We start from the raw sequence: 21218 nt of genomic DNA, 5'->3' as shown, positions 1-21218 counted from the left end.
GAGACACTTAAAGTAATAAAGGAGTTTTGCTATTTGGGGAGCAAAATAACTGATGATGGTCGAAGTACAGAGGATATAAAATGTAGACTGGCAATGGCAAGGAAAGCATTTCTGAAGAAGAGAAATTTGTCAACATCGAGTATAGATTTAAGTGTCAGGAAGTCGTTTCTGAAAGTATTTGTATGGAGTGTAGCCATGTATGGAAGTGAGACATGGACGATAAATAGTTTGGACATGAAGAGAATAGAAGCTTTCGAAATGTGGTGCTACAGAAGAATGCTGAAGATTAGATGGGTAGATCACATAACTAATGAGGAAGTACTGAATGGGATTGGGGAGAAGAGAAGTTTGTGGCACAACTTGACTAGAAGAAGGGATCCGTTGGTCGGACATGTTCTGAGACATCAAGGGATCACCAATTTGGTATTGGAGGGCAGCGTGGAGGGTAAAAATCGTAGAGGGAGACCAAGAGATGAATACACCAAACAGATACAGAAGGATGCAGGTTGCAGTAGGCACTGGGAGATGAATAAGCTTGCACAGGATGGAGTAGCATGGAGAGCTGCATCAAACCAGTCTCAGGACTGAAGACCACAACAACAGCAAACCTTGTCCTTCAGTCTTTTACCTATCAAAATTCCAACCCCGTACATTCCATTTTTATTTTCACCTGAATAGTACAATTAGAAGTCTGCACTTTCTAGTTCTCCACAACCACCCCATCTCACCTCTGCGTTCCGAGTACATCCAGTTTGTTTCTTGTCATTTCATGTTTGGCGTTTTCTAATTTCCCTTCCTGGAGAAGGGTTGAAACATTCGAAGTCCCAATCCTCAATAAGTCATCCTCTTCTCCTTCATCCTTTTCCAATTGCCCTAATCTCTGGAGTCATTGTATTCCTCTCCTGGAGATCCGATTAATGGGAAGCATTACCTCTGGAATATTGTGCAAAGAGGTACATCCCATGACCAACTAGAGAAGTAATTCCAGTGGTGGTTTCCCATTGCCTTCCACTGTCCTCCACATCCTGTCAGCTCACTGACCCAGTTTCCCGCTGTGGTTGGTTACCCAACCTTCCACTGGGTTGCTCAGCTTAACAGGGGCACCACGTGTAGGTAGGATTGTGGAGAATTGATGGGGGAGTGGTTAATTAACTGATCAATTGAATTATGTAATCAATCAAAAGTGTGCTTGTATCGGCGAGGGGAGTTCCCAGATGGGTGGGGGAGGAGCGGGAGGGGAGGGAAGGGGAGGGGGGCAGGGGGAAGGGGAACAGTGGTGGTTTCTTGGAAAACCAGTTAACTGAACACCAGGTTAAGTACCTGTCAATCAGAAGGAGAGATTATCCCCATTGGGTCATAATCCACTTAGCAGAACAATGGGTTAAGGACCTGTCAATCAAAAGATAAAATTAGTTTTGCCTGTGAATGTATGCTTGGCCGTGAATGTAGATAATCCACACTAGCAAATTGTAGTGATGTTGTTGCTCCGCTACTAAAGGACTAGAAGATTGCTAAGGTCTTAAACATACCACACAGAATAGCATGAGGGTATCAACTGATGCTGACTTTTATATGAAAATGCGACCTATGTTTCTGATGAAGTACTCGACTTGCGCACCAACGATTAGATTTTAACAGTAAACTACTTGACATCTAAAGGTACACCAAACTGGCATCGCCATGATGCCTGTGTTTGGTACATGTCGAGAAATATGACACTGGAATAAAATGCAGCGAAAAGTATCTCATGAAGAACAATTAGAAACGGAAAACAAAGACTTACCTTCTCAAGGGGTTAGCGATTTGTAACAAAAAGGAAGACTCTGTGACTGCGGAACTAATGATGGACTGACTAGCTACTGTTTGGAATCGCTGACATAGTGCGCTGCTCAGTGCAAAGGGAATCTCAGTGTTTGACGCCTTTAATCATTACTTAATACCTGAAGCAAGGGTATAGTCATTCTTCTGGAGGCAGGCATTTCCGGAAAAGTATTCTAATTGTCTTTTAGAATGTGATCGCGTACTCGTTCCAGGTGGCTAGGTTAGAAAGTCATCGGTCACTCTTATGTCTTAGTGGATCCTCTCTGCTTGGCGCGGGAATTGTACCCGAGCGGTTCTAGGCGCTTCAGTACGGAACAGCGCTGCTGCTAAGGTCGCAGGCTCTAATCCTGCCTCGGGCATGGATGTTTGTGATGTCCTTAGGTTAGTTAGGTTTCAGTAGTTCTAAGTCTAGGGGACTGATAACCTCAGATGTTAAGTCCCATAGTGCTTAGAGTCATTTGAATCATTTTCTACTTGGCACAGAGTATCACCAGATTCTGTCATCAAAGGGTACAAGAAGTGTTGTGTTTCCAGTATGTACTTTGGGAGAAGAGTGACGAAACAAATATCGAAGCGAATAGAGATATCAGTGAAGAATGTGGTCGAAAGACTGATATTTTTGTGTAATTTATCTGCATTATTATTACATTAAAAATGTAACTAAGAGAGAGACCATATTGTGAGCAGGTTTTGTAAATGGTTAATTAAACGTAAATTTATCTCCATAGAGTTCTTTCCTCCCCACCCTCCACCCCTGAACCTCCCTCAAAAGGAAGCGGGCCGCTTTTACTTTCGTGCAGATTATATTAGAGTCAATATATTATTTGTATTTTACCGTGTTGCCTTCAGTACGCGTCGGTTGGAATTTATTAGAATACTTGCGTGATTTGAGAAACGAGTTAACTCTGTGACTTGCGATACGTTCTGCTGATTGCCCTATTTACGATATCAGGAGAGAAGTGAGTTGTTTTGCAATACGAGTGCAGTGAGCTACCTACGCTGATGAACCAAACCATAATGAACACTGTCCAGCACGAGACCGAATGCCACCTGGTAACGCTGCAGGCACGTGACATGGCGAGGAAAGTGTACTGGGTGTAATGGGTGAAAGTGCAGATATTTTTATGCGTGGTAGCTTAAAACTTACACACATCTGTGTGTAGATTGTTTTTTCTCAGCGTCAAATAATCTCTTCCAACAAAAACATCACAAACTTTACGACCTGATATCTTCTGCACAGTCGTCATTGTGCCACTAAATGGACTACGCCTGTCGGTAGAGACCGTTTTGGTCTGTGCATCCATACTGCAACGCCTGACCTCTACCCAGGGATAAATTAACATTAATGCCTTGTTCTTGCCACTTGCTCTTGGACGTACTACCCAACCTAAAAACATACGATCGGAAGTATTATTCTGCAAATGTTGTAAATACTGATGTAATGTCGTTCACTACACCATCCTCGGTGACCAATAGAAGTATCTGCACAAGCGGGGCAGAGACTGTGGCGTTTAAGCCACATTGGTGCCCACATTTATTACATTCTGTTTCTATGTTTTAATGCACAGTACATGTAGATTTTGTTACGGGGGGCTAGCGAGTAGGTAGGATGAAAAAGCGGATTCATTGAACGACGCGCCAGATGGTCACACAGCGTGGGAACGGCCGAGCGAGCAAGAGCCGGATCTTACTGTAGCAGAGAGACAATGGGGATTCACCCATTACGCTGGTCGCGAAGAAGCGAATCTTGTATTGCTGATATTTTACATTAATCTTTAAGATTAATGTATAGTTCTAACCGAGTAAATGACGTTACTTGCTCCGGGAACTTGTTAATAATAATTTAGGTATCACCCAGTTCATCAGCAACTGCTAATAACAAATTTTAGTTACTCTCAGTGCTTATTGATGGAAAGGATGAACCAGTCACAAGTGCGACCTTAAAGGCCAGGCGCCAAACTATTAAGATAACTCACTGTTAGTCTACGATCGGTTTCCGAGAAGGTAATGGATGGATCCGCCTTTAAAATTTGATCTCATGCTAAGATGGAACAGTTTGTTACAAAATTGTCTCGATCACGTACTTACGCCTTGTTGTTTTAATGCAGTGCAGTCTACGATCGGTTTTCGAGGTGGCAACACGTGAACTAAAGTATGAAGTTCAACTCCGCATACAGACGAAATTAATTGTTGAAGTTGCGTCGGAAAACATATTTGTGCTATCTCATGTAATCGGAAACTAATGATTAACCTTCCTTCGTTAACGTGGCATTATTTTACATTAGTGGTAACGTTGGGTCCAGTGGATCCCCGTGAAGTGTTAACGTTCCTAAATACGCAGAAAATTAATAACTGGATTATTTAATATAAAATAATGTCGAGGCAAGTATATAAATTATTAAATTGAATCAATTAAGGATTATTTGAAGAAATAATGCATTTTATTACGTTAGAAAACAGTTAATAATTACAGTTACGTTTACACAATATAAATTGAACAACCAGTGATTCAACAGTCTTCTTCTGATGACGCTTTACAATTACCATTCATACACTGATCACAGACAGTAAGCAAATGTTTGATGCACATACGTTTCCCATACTAATGACAAGTAAATCGAGTTTTTACATTCTTTTTCTAGAGTAGATGATGCACCTCCTTTTCGCAACTCAAACTTCTTCTTGTTCTGGTTTATCATTGACAGCAGATATTGATCCACTCATTTTTGCTGCACTTTGGAGAATTCCTCTAGGTAAGCGATCCATTATTGCCCTCTTCTTTAGCTGGTCTTGCACCAAGCCGAATCCAGTTTCCCAAAGAAAATCTTTCCTTGCCATTTTCTTTTTAGGGTAATTACTTCCAAAAATTTCAATGCTATTGATTCCAGCTAGATCAGTTATGTAAAAGGATATCGTCAGGGCCCATCTATTGCACTTTTGGGTCGTTGTAGAAAGTGATTATGTTTGATTTCTTGTTTACACCGAAGGTAAGGTCCATTGACACATCTCCAAGGTACACAGAAGAAATTAACAGTACATTTGTATTCGTCATTGGGACATAGAAGAGCGAAGTTACGTCATTTTGAAATGTCACATCTATCTCTTAGCCAGAAATTGCGTTGGAACCTCTCGCTTGTTCTTCAGCGTACCGACATATATCAGGTTTTTATCGAACAATCTCAGGACAAGAGAAATACTAAAAAACGAGTTATCTCCAATTATGTCCCTACCTGTGCCACTCAGTGGCTCTACCATTCTCATAACCACATCAGCTGCAAAGGAGGACAACTAGAATGGACCACCATGTTGATTTCCAACGTAAATCTCCATAGAAATAGTGTACCAAGATTTCGCTTCTGTTAGAGAGAAGACTTTGAGGGCATTCTTGGTCGGTTTACTCGGCAAATACTGCCTAAAGTTCAAGAGCTACCTCAGAATGGAACAAGCTGCTCATCTAATGTCAAATATTCAGAAGGTATGTAATTGCTTCTGCAGCTGCGTATGAAATGTTCAGACATAAACCGAACCGGTGCCAGTTTGTCTTATTGTTTACGAAGTGGTCTGGTGTTCTTCATCGAACCGCATGTACCTCAGAAGATACTGGAAACGGTCCAAAGTGACTGTTGTTGGAAAGACTTGAATTCCCACTCTCGGCATATTCCACAAGTCGAGAAGTTTCGGTGACCTGAGCGAATAGACCCTTCAAAAAGCAGAAGTCCAATGATGTCATTTACTTCAGTATCATCATCAGTCACATACGCAACCCTGTCATTTTTATTCTTTTCCTTGTCTTTATCATTTTTTGTTTGTATTGTCTATAATAGCACTAGTAAGTGTGCTCTCTATTAGCGCAGAGAAACAATAATTAGTAGAGTTACAAGCCTTTGCCGATACTATTACTCCAGGAACATGAGCTACGATATTTCTCATTCTTGTTTTGACACTTTGATTGGCAGTAACCTTCCTCCGTTTTGGGCTCTCGTCTTTACTTATGAAAAAATTACACAAGTCTGAATCTGCATCATTTGAATCACCATATTGCCCACTAGTGGTATTATGCTCAGACTCGATACACTAGTCTGACACAGAATCAGAAGACAATCCATCTACAGAGTTATCTTCATCTGAAACCCTATTCAATGAAGCAATTGGAAGCGTCTCCTTCCATCGTCTACTACAAAAATAAAATTAAGTAATGAGAATTCCAGATTCAAAAGCTTCACACTGACAGGAAAGCGTGAGAATGCGAATTTACACCTACTTGTTCGGCAGTATCTTGTAATGAAAGTGTTGACATGGGTGTATAGGAACTCCCTAGCAACTAAATAATTGAGAAACGCTACCAACAATGAACAACATTAGAATGAAAAACAGGTGAAGGGAAGTAAACAGACGTGAGAGATGACTGCTAGACACCAGGCAGTGTTACCAACTTGTTCATATAAATTTAGCTAAACTAAATGTGCTGGACATCTGTCGGACCCCGTGTTCACAATTAAAGAACGATAGACTGGCTCTAGAAATAGCATTATTAATTTTACGATTAATAACATAAAACAAATTTAGTTGGCATTCTAACATCTTACGATTCTCATAATGCTTAGCGTTCAAACCTACACACTTGTCACATTATTATGCAGTGTTTAGGCACAAGCGACCGACGGAGCAGAACTCAGAGGACAGCAGCTACGGAACATCTGTAGAAAACGTGAGGTAAGCAAGTGGCCTCAGTTGTCCGAGGGACAGCAGACATATCTTGCTGAAATTCACTGTGTTTGTTCATCCCGGTACATCTTTATGGTGGGAAATTTCATTGACTGTAACCCACTGTGTAGCTTATAGGGATAAAAGCCACGTTTACTGCGAGACTACATTTTACCAGCGATCCTAATATTCGTTACACTTGGCATCCCTTATGTGGGGAAAACAACCTTTAAACAGCGCTTAATTTTAATGAGATGCATTATGTGGAGTCACCGCCAGACACCACACTTGCTAGGTGGTAGCATTTAAATCGGCCGCGGTCCGTTAGTATACGTCGGACCCGCGTGTCGCCACTATCAGTGATTGCAGACCGAGCGCCGCCTCACGGCAGGTCTAGTGGAGAGAGACTCCCTAGCACTCGCCCTAGTTGTGCAGCCGACTTTGCTAGCGATGGTTCACTGTCTACATACGCTCTCATTTGCAGAGACGACAGTTTAGCATAGCCTTCAGCTACGTCATTTGCTACGACCTAGCAAGGTGCCATATTCAGTTACTAGAATGTATTCTGAACAGATAATATCGTGAATCATGTAACGTCAAGAGCGACGTTCATCATTAATGGATTAAAGTTAAGTATCAAACTAATTACGTCCGCTTTCTGAATTCTCATTCCTTGTCATGTTCCAGACCTCACGTCAGTATAGTTCTTCCCTCCTCACGCCAGTCTGCGTGAGCTAAAACGGGTGCATTTCGGCCTCTACTCGTAACACGGTGTTGGCTCTTCTGCCAACACAACACATTAAACCGTCAATATCCTTGCAAGACGAATAAGGCCTACTCTCATGAGCACCTATGGAAAGTGATTGAAACGGATTATGCCACAGCCGGCCGGTATGGCCGAGCGGTTCTAGGCGCTTCAGTCTGGAACCACGCGACCGCTACGGTCGCAGGTTCGAATCCTGCCTCGGGCATGGATGTTTGTGATGTTCTTAGGTTAGTTAGGTTTAACTAGTTCTAAGTTCTAGGGGACTGATGACGTCAGATGTTAAGTCCCATAGTGCTCAGAGCCATTTGAACTATTTTTGATGATGTCACGAGTAGGCTCCAAGGTGTCGGACGTCCATTCTTCATAACAGAACGTCTAGGTCGGAGACTTGCCTGCTCAGTCAACAAGACTAGGCGCGATCTGTGGCAGATCTGACGACAGGTAAAATGCCGGTGCAGTCACAAGTGTTTCGGAGCACACCACCCAGCACACATTGTTGAACACGGAGCTCCACAGCATACGACCCCTTCAAGCTCCCATGATGACCCACAAATATCGCCAGTTAAGATTCCAGTGGGCACGGGATCAGGTGATTGGACAGTGGATAACTGGAAATGAGTCGGCTGGTCGGTTGAACAAGGTTTCTTGTTACACAAAGTTGATGTCCGTTTGTGGATATGCCGTCATCTAGGCGAATGACTCCTCGAAACATGAAACAGGGCGGTGGGGAAATTGGCTGGGCTTCCAGGGGACCTGTGGTAGTAATGGAAGGTACCAAGACAGCCGTAGACTACGTGAACATTATTGTGGACCACCTGTGTTCTTCATGCTTCATTTATTCCCTGACGGCAATGAGATCTTCAGTAGGATAATTTCTAGTGTCAAAAGGCCAGAATCGTTCTACAGTGCTTTGAGGAGAGAGACAGAGAACTCAGAATAACTTCCTGAAACACGCACGTCAGCCGGCCGCGGTCGCCGAGAGGTTCTAGGCGATTCAGTCCGGAACCGCGTAACCGCTGGTCGCAGTTTCGAGTCCTGCCTTGGGCATGGATGTGTGTGATGTCCTTAGGTTAGTTAGGTTTAAGTAGTTCTAAGTTCTAGGGCACTGATGACCTCAGATGTTAAGTCTCATAGTGCTCAGAGCCATTTGAGTCACGCACGTCGCTTTGAGACGGGTTTCAAACGTAAACAGCAGGCCCAGTGCGATCTATGGTGTGTGGCGGATGAATGAGGGACGGGCGGCAGCAGGAAGACCGCGCCAGGTGTCACGGCGTCACGTAGCGTGTCGGCACGCACGGGAGCCGCCGTGACATGCGGGGGTGGGGAGGCGGCGCGCGCGCGCAGAATGCGAAGGCGGGCGGCCGCCGACCAGCGGCCAGCGACCGCAGGGGTCACCACATACCGCTGCTCATCTTTACGTCTGCCCACTGACGTCACATATCACAGGACTCGATACCGCACCGCCTCACGTTCCAAAGTGCAGCTACTTTATTTCTCGTTTTTCCTTCTCATGTGTATCAGCTGCCTGCAGAAAGTGCCCTGTAACTTAAGATCACGAGACAAAGATGTAGTCACCCATGTAGAAGGCGTCGAATGGTACCACGTTATCGTCTGACAGTGTTACTTAACTAGTGACTACTGTCACTATCGGTAGTCTGGTGTAACTACACTACTCGCCATTAAAATTACTACACCAAGAAGAAATGCAGATGATAAAGGGGTATTCATTGGACAAATATGTTATGGTAGAACTGACATGTGATTACATTTTCACATAATTTGGGTGCATAGATCCTGAGAAATCAGTACCCAGAACAACCACCTCTGGCCGTATTAACGGCCTTGAAACGCCCGGGCATTGAGTCAAACAGAGCTTGGATGACGTGTACAGGTATAGCCGCCCACGCAGCTTCAACACGATACCACAGTACATCAACAATAGTGACTGGCGTATTGTGACAAGCCAGTTGCTCGGCCACCATTAACCAGACGTTTTCAATTGGTGAGAGATCTGCGGAATGTGCTGGCCAGGGCAGCAGTCGAACATTTTCTGTATCCAGAAAGGCCCGTACAGGACCTGCAACATGCGGTCGTGCATTATCGTGCTGAAATGTAGGGTTTCGCAGGGATCGAATGAAGGGTAGAGTCACGGGTCGTAACACATGTGAAATGTAACGTCCACTGTTCAAAGTGCCGTCAATGCGAACAATAGGTGACCGAGACGTGTAACCAATGGCACCCCATACCATAACGTCGGGTGATACGCCAGTATGGCGATGACGAATACACCCTTCCAATGTGCGTTCACCGCGATGTCGCCAAACACGGATGCGACCATCATGATGCTGTATACAGAACCTGCAATCATCCGAAAAAAATGACGTTTTGCCATTCGTGCACCCAGGTTCGTCGTTGAGTACACCATCGCAGGCACTCCTGTCTGTGATGCAGCGTCAAGGGTAGCCGCAGCCATGGTCTCCGAGCTGATAGTCCACGCTGCTACAAACGTAGTCGAACTGTTCTTGCATATGGTTGTTGTCTTGCAAACGTCCTCAACTGTTGACTCAGGGATCGAGACGTGGCTACACGATCCGTTACAGCCATGCGGATAAGATGCCTGTCATGTCGACTGTTGGTGATACGAGGCCGTTCCGTATTACCCTCCTGAACCCACCGATTTCATATTCTGCTAACAGCCATTGGATCTCGACCAACGCGGGCAGCAATGTCGCGATACGATAAACCGCAATCGCGATAGGCTACAATCCGACCTTTATCAAAGTTGGAAATATGATGGTACGCATTTCTCCTCCCTACACGAGGCATCACAACAACGTTTCACCAGGCAACGCCGGTCAACTACTGTTTGTGTATGAGAAATCGGTTGGAAACTTTCCTCATGTGAGCACGTTGTAGGTGTCGCCACCGGCGCCAACCTTGTTTGAATGCTCTGAAAAGCTAATCACTTGCATATCACAGCATCTTCTTCCTGTCGGTTAAATTTCGCGTCTGTAGCACGTCATCTTCGTGGTGTAACAATTTTAATGGCCAGTAGTGTATCTATAGTCCTATCGCTTATGATGTAATTCTTTTCGAATTGGAGCCTGAAAATTTGTCGGGTCCTATTACCTCCATGGCGTTTGGACTGCAGAGGGAAAGTAGATTGTATGGAGGTATTTAATCAATAACAAATATTGTGGCGCCTTAGCCAGTCTAAGTTCTTAATAGATTGGTCGCTGTTTGGGAGGAGTCGTGAAAGAGCGAATTTTCTTGTTTGTTTTCCAGTGATGACAACTCGCGGTCGTGCGCATCTCGTACCTATCAGATGCTTATGGTGAAAAGTACACACGTAAATAACATAAATTCGTAAATGAGCATTACACTGATTTTCATCTTCAAATATGTGAGATTACTTACTTGTAGCAAGGAATAGAAATGTAAATAAGGCTGTTGTAATTCAACGCAGTTAGTAAAGGAAAAAATGACATTTTAAAGATTTGTCAAGTGTTTCTGAATGTACTGTATAATGCATATTAAAACAAATACAATTATTGTCGTTATTAATTAGACACACCTGCTACTGTCCTCTTCTGTTTCTGAGTACTCATTGTACTTACAAGTGTTTTCAGTTGTACATGTTAATGTTTAAAGTGATTCCAAAACACAAACACACTGACGCAGTCCTAATGCCCCTGCGTCACTTCTGCCTTTGCAGAAGCAGAAATATCATTCATACGTTTGTTGCCCACGTTGTAGTCGATTAGCAGAGCTTGTTCCTTCAAGGACACACCAGGTCCCCCGAAACTGAATATAATAAAACAACAACCCGTCGAGTATTAAGTTTTTTATTTATATGGTGGCTTTACATACTCAGTAAAGTATGTAGCTGTATTTACATGCTATCTGCTTTCACAGCATTGCTATGCATATTTATAAGTAATTCGGGCGAAATGTGAATGTTTCAGTGGGTGTGAGACAAAACTAATCTCTTCTTGCCAAGAGTTTACTGTGAATGTCCAGGAATGTTTTTGCAAAACTCCAAATCCTGTAGATATTTCTTAAGCTATTGCCCGTTAATTCTGAAACTCCTTGTTTGAAACTTGTGCAGCGAGTTAATATGTTCACCATTATTATTATTTTTTTCATTTTTTCGAGTTTAGATCTTTCTGCAACTTGATTAATAATTTTTCGAGCGTCACGAGGAAGAATCCAGTCTCTAATATTCCTACCTCTACGGGGTATCGTAGGAGGTGACCTCAAAGTGCCAACAATGGCTTCTTCGTCACTCATTTCTTTACTTAAAAGCCACACAACAACAGGACTATTCTTCATCACGCAACTATAGTGCCACAACTGTTGAATCTCTGTCGTTGGCAGCAGTGAGACAAAGAGCACAGTAGCGAAGAAATGTTCCGAATAGTGCCGACATGAAACGATCAGTACTTTTTGCACGTCACCGATAATCTCCGTTGGCCGAGGAAATTCCGCGCTTCCGAGATCATTTTGTTTATGTAAGAGGTGCATAAATAGAGTTTTTTGTTATTATTTTGAAAATGAACCGCAAAAATCAGTCATCTGTGGGGAATTTTTTCAAGAAAGTTGGGGGATAGTAGTCAGTTTGTAAAGCTTACCATTTGTATTAAAGATTATAAACATGTTCAGGGAATAGGACTAACTTAAGAGACCACTGAAATGAAAGCATAGTGAAAAACCAGGAACCAAGAATTAGTAATAGAAGTGAAAGGTGAGAGATCCACTTGTGAGCTACATCAATTGCAAGAGGTGCAACCAAAAGAATCGAGAAGCTCTATAAAATTCATTTTAACAGAAGTCAGTTCCACGGCGCCAGTTCAAAATTAAAAAAAGAACTTGATTTTCTTTATGCACAAATGATTGGTATCGATATGCTGCCGTACACAAGCTCCGACCATCAAGGTCTGAAATAATTTGTTTATGCCGTAGACAGCAGATATGAATTTTCAGAAAAACCACACATAAACGTCTACTGATCTCAAAACTATGCGAAGAGATAACAAATAAATTAGAGAAAGCCCTTAAAAAATATAATTTTTCCAGTGTTACAACGGACATGAGGAAAGCGATACTGCCATTGACTTGCCACTTTATTATAGACGAAAAATTAGTTTCATATTAAAAGTGACAAAAACTGCAGATCACAAAGCAGAATCTATGCAGATGTAACTAGCATTTTTTTAAAATGTTTCTTTCCTTAACTCGTCAATGCCACGCTGAGCTTCGTTTCATTTTTGTGATCGGTACACGTCGGTGTAAGTCAAGTCAGCGTTACATGTAAGGCTCTTCTTGGCAGTTTCACCCGTACCACCCACACTCCGACTCCCCCTCACCCCTCTGGTCGATAGAAATCTCAAGCTGTTGTGTCATTCGTGTTCTGCCAACGCAACAGATCTTGAATAATTGAGTTATAGCAGGCTTAATATATTTTCTTATTCATTACTACAAATAAACAACACATTTGAACATAAGTGTCTCTATAATGCTCTTTCTCAAAACATTGTTAACTCCGCGCCCGAAGTTTCCACTTGACAGTTTGTGCGATAGCAGACTAACAGGTGCGAAACGAACGCGAACCGCCGGCCTCAGAAGTTAAGTCTCATAGTGCTCAGAGCCATTTGAACCATATGAACGCGAAGCCCAACACGGTCTGAACCAAAATTAATATAGCATAGCAATATCAATTGGCATCGGCGTTACGATTTGAGTGTTGCTGTCTTCCTAGTATATCATCAACTTGCTTCTGTCACGCTTTATGCGGAACTGCTTCCATTGTGTTAGTTGATCGGAACAGAATCAAAACTTTTGGTCCTTATAAGACAGCGTCCATATTAATGCATATATTTGCCAAAAAAGACTAACCATAGCAAGTTGTAAATGTAGGCCTTACTAAGTGAATAGGAAATTCCCAGTGGTAATGGAAAACTCTCAGCTATTGCGTTGTGGAAGCTGTTGTATTGCCACTACAGTGAAGGCGACAAAACGCTATCTATCAGGTTCTGTCAAGTGCAAACTTTGAGCGGCGCAGGTATATTATAAGAATTATCGGTATGATGGGTGAAGGTGCCAGCACTGCTGTCTCTCCCCGCGGCTTTCCTTATCCTTCATTAATACCGTATTGTGCTCTTTATACCGCATCGCGCGCTCCCCACGACGAAAGGCGAAACACCCAACAAAACTTCTACAAGCTTCACGCTTCATGTCGACTGCACTAAGATCAGAAGTGCTACCGATCTAAGCGATATAGCAGCTGTAGCAGTGCAGTAGAGTGATGGCCTTTTGTTTTGCACTGAGACAAAACATAATGAGTGAAGGAGGCACCCTTGAGCTCTTCAGCGCAGTTTCAGTCAAGTTATTCCTATGTGCAATTTATATCGTATCTGCTGCAGTTCATCAGCAAGCATACACACCTGAGGTTGCAGTACTGCGTGGCAGGCCAGTAAGCACTTCCCCTCTCGTATCCCTATTCCTTATGGTGACTTTCCTCTTCTTCTTCTTCCTTTCCTCTTCCTCTTCCTGCTTTCCCCGTGCTTCTAAGACGCTGAAGCTCAACGTAACATCGAGAAGTTATATCTTGGCCCAATTTTTATGAGAATTATTGTTTTACATATGAAAGTAATTTTTCAGATAACAAGACATTGAAAAAAAAAAGAATTTTTTTTACAATACTATGCAAAATTTCGGACATACTGGCAGGTTACTTTAACATTACGTTTTCTTCAAGTCATCAATTAAATCTTACTAGAATACAATATCCGTGATAAGACAGTAGCAGCGGTTAAGGGAACGCTGCAGTTACGAAAAACCTGCGTAAATCTTAAGGATTTGACATCACCCTATTTTGCGCGCTGTGTCAACTTAACAGTACAAGGTTGTTTTCAAAGCCGAAACATCTTCCAAAATGTTGTTGAGAACAAAGGCTATTGTGACATTCTTTCATAGCTCTACACTAGCCCATGAAAAACTGCGCAATGTTCAAAAAAGAGCAAACAAAACAGAACTGAGACTGATACAAGAGGTACCGTCTCGATGGAACAGCTCATGGCACACGCTCAAAAGAACTTAAGAAGTATGAAGTGAGCTTGAGATTCTGATATATCAAAGTTCAAAAGCGCTGTCTACCCTCGCAGCAGAAAATTACTTAGCTATGTAAGAGATTATAGATCTTCTTCAACCTTTTGAAGTAGCAACAACACTCTCAGGGGAGTCATACATCTCTGCTTCCTTAAATATATCTCTTATACGGGGTACTGCTGCAAAGTTTTAGACTCGTAAAGCATCTTAACAACTAATTAACGACGAAGTGTTCTGGACTCCTTGATTAAATCAGTCAATGAAAGAGTGAAACCATTTAACACATTGACTGTTAATATGCTTGTGATCCTAGGTTTAAAAAATCTTGCTTCAGAACACTTCGAGAGGCAGAGAACGTTGCACAAGTACTTCAAAAAGAGTGTGCTGCTATCATCACATCAACTACAAGAATAATACCTGAAACAGAAGCATCCGTAAGCAGTGCTAATACGTCTACTGATAGAGCCTGAAATCGTATGATGTACTTTTTTTTTTTTTGCCCAATTAACAACCGCGTAACGTCGATGTCATTACACCAGTCAGTGATTACACAATTGACCTTCACCAATTCAAGATACCAGAGGAAGTTTTCGGGCCGACCGCTGTGGCCGAGCGGTTCCAGGCGTTTCAGTCCGGAATCACGCTGCTGTTACGGTCGCAGGTTCGAATCCTGCCTCGGGCATGGATGTGTGTGATGTCCTTAGGTTAGTCAGGTTTTAAGTCTAAGTCTAGTGGAGTGATGACCTCAGATGTTTCGACAAATGATTGTCCACAGAAGGGCGCGTAATAATGCTGTTAAGTTTAATCCTCAGTAGTGATATCGAATTTGGTCTGTATCACTGCGGATTTTTCCGCCTCTACGGTATATCGTAATATGTTATATATGAATTTTAATGATTTTTGTAAGAGTAACTTCTTGACGTAGAATTACAAAGTGTTTGTTTCGTAGTTTTTTTTGTTTGATGAACGGCGCAGAGGTCGGACGAGAGCTCGTAGCTGTTTTTCACGGGGTACGGTGATTGCACATCGCCGGATTAAATCTTCACCGGGTCGACCGCTATCTACCGCAAGAAGCCGGAAACCGCACCAGATCAATTTCCTACGGATATTACCGCTAATAATGAAATAAAAATTAATTTAAAAAAATCGTAGCCTAAGTGTTGATGTTAATGCTGTTTTCGGTATGTTCTGGCCATTATAGACTCCATACGTATGTTTTTTATCACTGGAAACTCTGATGATAAATAAACCAGCTTGAAATTTTTCTGATGACAGAGTGAGAAACGTTATTTTAAATTCATATATTCACGAATATCTAAAATAACTAAAGGAGGGGGGGGGGGGGTAACCGGAATGTGAAGACAAAGGAAAAGTGCTAAACCAGGCCGGCCGGAGTGACCGAGCGGTTAAAGGCGCTACAGTCTGGAACCGCACGACCGCTACGGTCGCAGGTTCGAATCCTGCCTCGGGCATGGATGTGTGTGCTGTCCTTAGGTTAGTTAGGTTTAAGTAGTTCTAAGTTCTAGGGGACTTATGACCACAGCAGTTGAGTCCCATAGTGCTCAGAGCCATTTGAACCATTTTTTGCTAAACCAGTAATATTTGTAATTTTGTATTAGATGGAAGAAATATATTTTGAATTGAATAAGAGGTGTTTTTAAAGAAGGAACTAATCTCGGCCTGCTTTTGGAAAGTGAATGAAAACTGTTTGAGTTCAATTAACTGAAAATACGAAGTACGTTATAGTGGAAATTACTGGAGTTTATCTTGCAATGACAGCAGAAAATCCACAGAAAATCCAGAGATCCAGTGTATTCAGGTGGGTGCATGGGTGACAAAGGGGTTAGAGTAAAGAACCTCTTTAATGGATGAGTTGACATTAAACACAGTCGCTGGTTGTCTAACCATGCGGATAATCAACAGGTATACAACTACAACATTTAACAAGATGTCATCATTTTTCCTCCGCCCTATTATATTCTCGAGAAAGACGATCCTGCAAACCACACATAAAGAAGTGGTGTTCACGCTACAGTACACGACCTAAATAAAAGTCCAAAAAATTATCAATAGCAAGGAAGTATTAACGCTACGTGTAATTTCGCTCCACCTCTTAATTATTGTATCAAGTGAGATGTTGAAGTAAGGACGATTTTCTAAAAATTAGATAGATTTTTTTAATGGCATTGAAAAGCACTTACAAAGACAAGTAGATTAATGTTGGAGTTGAAACTTTTCATAAAAATATACAAGAGGCAAGGTGCCAGGAATCCCCTGTGTTTGTGTAAACACCACCGTGGTTTTCGTGACAGACACCGTTGCCGTACCAAGTCTTCCGTCTGGATATTTGCTTCCAACAAAGATGTTCACTTAAACAAGTGTATGTACACACAATTTAAATAGCTTTCCTGAGGGCTTACTATTAGGCTAGAAGTTTACATACAGTTACATTTACAAAAATATTCACTGTGCCTGTATCTATGTAGTATTAAGTAGGTCCAATAGGAACTACGTTTTATCTTAATGCCGTAAACCTATTCTCTTGCTGTGCATAACAATGGAGCCTGGTGTAAAAGCCGCACTCGAGGGTGCTTACACCGCAATAGGCGATTCCAGACGCCTCGATTATCAAGTCGAACGCATTTCTCGGATACTTTCGCGAAAACATGGCAACATCAACAGACATGAAGTAACTGCACTCGTTTTTTCTAGATACTTCTGATGTAAAAAATGGTATCGTAAAAAAAGAAAAAGAATGCCTTGCTTCAGTATCTCGATTGATACAAGAGTTAAGTGTTAGTCATACAACAAAATTATCCGTCCCTCTGCGTACTATCTTCTTCCTGGCCACATTACGCATCTTCATGGGCTCACTAATTAATCTGAATTTCCAGTGTTAGATGTGTAGGGATTTTTCAACTCTTCAGTAAATGCGTTGATATATGTCAGATTCCAAAGCTATGGCGGGAGAGCCGAGTAATTGTTGTACTGAAACCTGGTAAAGAAGAAACAGTCACCTTTAAAAACTGTTAGAGTGATTTTAAACTGCCCCTCACATGTTATTGACCCTTTGCTAATAACTCAGCAGTGTGCATTCCGCCGTGGTAAAAGCTGCACAGGACAAATATTCAGTCTTACACAGTTCATGGAAGATGGTTTGGAAGGGCGTAAGGTGGCAGGAGTAGTATTCGTGGACTCGACGGCAGCGTACAACACCGCCAAGCACCAATTACTATTAAACAAGGTCTGCAACATAGCTAAAGATTTAAGCCTCACCAAGCTCATCCCCAATCTTGTGCAGAACCGAAGGCTCTTCGTTGAACTCCAAGGACAGCGTAGCCGATGGAGGCTACAAAAAATGGTCTTCCATAGGGAAGTGTGCTGGCTCCAGTTCTGTTCAATATATATGCTAATGACCAACCCATGACCCCAACAGCAAGAGTTTCTTGAATGCTCATGATCTCGCCAAAACGCAAACTTCGATTCAACAGTAATCACCCTAAAGAGTGCTCTCGAAAATCTGTCAAAATACTACAAAATAAACCAGCTTAAACCAAACCCATCAAAGATACAAGTGTGTGATTTCCGTCTGAGAAATAGGGAAACCACCGGTAATGTAAATATGGAGTGGTCAGCGGTTAAACTGGAACACTGTGGCATTCCACAGTAGCTAAGTACAACACTCGACAGATCTCTAACGTTCAAAAAACACTGCATGAATTTCAAATCAAAAGTCTCCACCAGGCACAACCTACTGAGAAAACTGGCCGAATCACAGTGGGGCAGCCAAGCTGAAAGCATACGAACTTCTGCAATGGCATTATGCTACTCCGCTGCAGAGTATGTCTGTACTGTTTGATATAAGTCAACACAAGCCAAACATGTGGATAAAGCCCTCAACGACACATGCAGCATCATAACAAGATGCTTGAAGTCAACTCCAGCCGAATGGCTATACCACCTCTCAGGAACTGCACTACCTCCTGTTCGAAGAAAAATAGCAGCAAGCAGGGAGAGAATGGAACTGGAATAGGAAAAAATGCATCCCATGCATGCGCAACAACCCTACCCACAACGAATAAGGTCAAGGAAAAGTTTCCTCAGAACATCGGAGAAACTAACAACCACTGATGAAGAAGACAGGCTGCAACTATGGAGGGCTGAGACATGCCACCCTTCTGGTTGGAAACTGGTGATGAGAATTGGCCAATCTGGAAGTCATTGAATAGGCTGAGGTCAGGAGTGGGCAGACCATGGTCTAACCTGACAAAATTGGGATACATTGCAGAAAACAAAACCCAATGTGACTGCGGGGAAGAACAGACTGTTCAACATAAGCTTCAGTGTGGACTGTGTCCAGTCACTTGGACAAAAGATGACCTTCACCGTTCGGTGGCTTGCGGACTATCTGTGTAGATGTAAATGAAGATGTAGAATGCACTGGAAGTTGCCAAATTTTGGTCAAAGACTACATAAACTGCGCTGATCTCTCAATAATTATATAAACTATACTTTATGTATGTTCTTGACACGAGAATAATAATAGTGGTGTAGAGCGACCACATGCCATTCCTGTGACCGAGCGAGGTGGCACACTGTTTAGCACACTGGACTCGCATTAGGGGGACGATGTACCAAAACCGCGTCCGGCCATGCTGATTTAGGTTTTCCGTGGTTTCCCGAAATAAAATGCCGGGATTTGAGATCTTATAACATTGCAGCGTGTCAGCAATTGTGAATAATTTAATGATTATAAAGAATCCGCCTCGATTTCAAATAGAAACCGGATTCTGACCTAGGTTTCGGCGCGGATAACCACACCTTCTTAGGAACACACAAACTACAAACTGCCTAAATAATCATGGTCCAACATTAATACAGAACGCCGAAAAGGGCAAAAGACTAGCATGAAATATAAAATAAACGGTACGTGCGTACCATGTCAATAGCTGTACTTACAAGGGAACCTCCCCATCGCACCCCCCTCAGATTTAGTTATAAGTTGGCACAGTGGATAGGCCTTGAAAAACTGAATACAGATCAATCGAGAAAACAGGAAGAAGTTGTGTGGAACTATGAAAAAAATAAGCAAAATATACAAACTGAGTAGTCCATGGCAAGACAGGCAACATCATGGACAGTGTGAGCTCAGGAGCGCCGTGGTCCCGTGGTTAGCGTCAGCAGCTGCGGAACGAGAGGTCCTTCGTTCAAGTCTTCCCTCGAGTGAAAAGTTTAATTTTTTATTTTCAGACAATTGTTATCTGACAAACTCTCATGTTTTCATCACTTTTTTGGGAGTGATTATCACATCCACAAGAAAACCTAAATCGGGTAAAGTAGAAGAATCTTTTTACCCATTCGCCAAGTGTACAAGTTAGGTGGGTCGACAACATATTACTGTTTTGTGACGCACATGCCGTCACCAGTGTCGTATAGAATATATCAGACGTGTTTATCTGTGGAGGAATCGGTTGACCTATGACCTTGCGATCAAATGTTTTCGGTTCCCATTGGAGAGGCACGTCCTTTCGTCTACTAATCGCACGGTTTTGCGGTGCGGTCGCAAAACACAGACACTAAACTTATTACAGTGAACAGAGACGTCAATGAACGAACGGACAGATCATAACTTTGCGAAAATAAAAAAAGTAAAATTTTCACTTGAGGTAAGACTTGAGCCAAGGATCTCTCATTCCGGAGGTGCTCACGCTAACCACGGGACCACGGCGCTTCTGAGCTCAGACTGTTCATGGTGTTGCCTCTCTTGCGCATGGACTACTCAGTTTGTATATTTTGTTTATTTTCTTCATAGTTCCACACAACTTCTTCCTGTTTTCTCGATTGATCTGTGTTCAGTTTTTCATGGTCTATCCACTGTGCCAACTTATATCTAAATCTGAGGGGGGTGTGATGGGGAGGTTCCCTTGTTAGGTCAAACGTCAGAAGCGTGCTTCCTCACCCCAGCCAGCGTTCGGTGGGCCGCGGGCTCTCAGGTAAACAGAGGTGGTGCCGGCAGCTAGGCTGTGAGAATGTCAGAAAGGAACGCGCATGCGCAAATTGAGAAATCGTCTTCTTCCATGTGATTGTCATAAAATGTGTTACGAAAGTGATCCGATGACCGGGTCGAAGACGCAAGAAGTTCATGCGTGTGCATGTATAATGTCCTAGCTCGAGGACAATTTTATAGAACTATAGAACGTGGATAGGCTGAAACTATATATGTGGGATATCAAATTCCACGGATAGTCGAAACGCATGCACGCAGGACAGACAAAATACCATCAGCTAGAAGCAGGCAAAAAATATGGAGGATGACTAACCCATTTTTCAATTACTTGGGGTCGGTGATAGTATTTGATGACTACGATTGGATAAGCGTGTAAAGTTACTATATTAAATTCCAAGCGCTATTGACCAGAAAAGGGTCAAATTAGTATGACAGGCTTAATGTAATTGCGTGAAAGGACGTACAACGTCGCTTTCATCGCCCTTAATATCTAATGACCGACAGAGGTCATTTTGAATAGTGCTATCAGATATGTACCAAAATAGTGTAAAAAGAACCTAAAGCCAAACTAGTTTCTTAAAATCAGGTACTTAACGTACTGAACCATGAAACTTAATCAACAGAGGTCTGTGAACGCATATAACGTGGAACAGACAAACTACCTTTATGTTCTAATAGCTGTTGACGTGAAAAGTCAAATAATGTAACGGGCTTAATGTACATGCGTGAAAGGATGTACAACGTCGCTTTCATCGCCCGTATTATCTATTGACCGACAGAGGTCAAAGTGATTAGTGCTATCAGGTGTTACCA

This window comes from Schistocerca piceifrons, chromosome 7 (assembly GCF_021461385.2).
Source record: "Schistocerca piceifrons isolate TAMUIC-IGC-003096 chromosome 7, iqSchPice1.1, whole genome shotgun sequence".
Lineage (NCBI taxonomy): Eukaryota > Metazoa > Arthropoda > Insecta > Orthoptera > Acrididae > Schistocerca > Schistocerca piceifrons.
The sequence above is the reverse complement of the archived record's forward strand: the minus strand, read 5'-3'. Positions refer to the sequence as shown.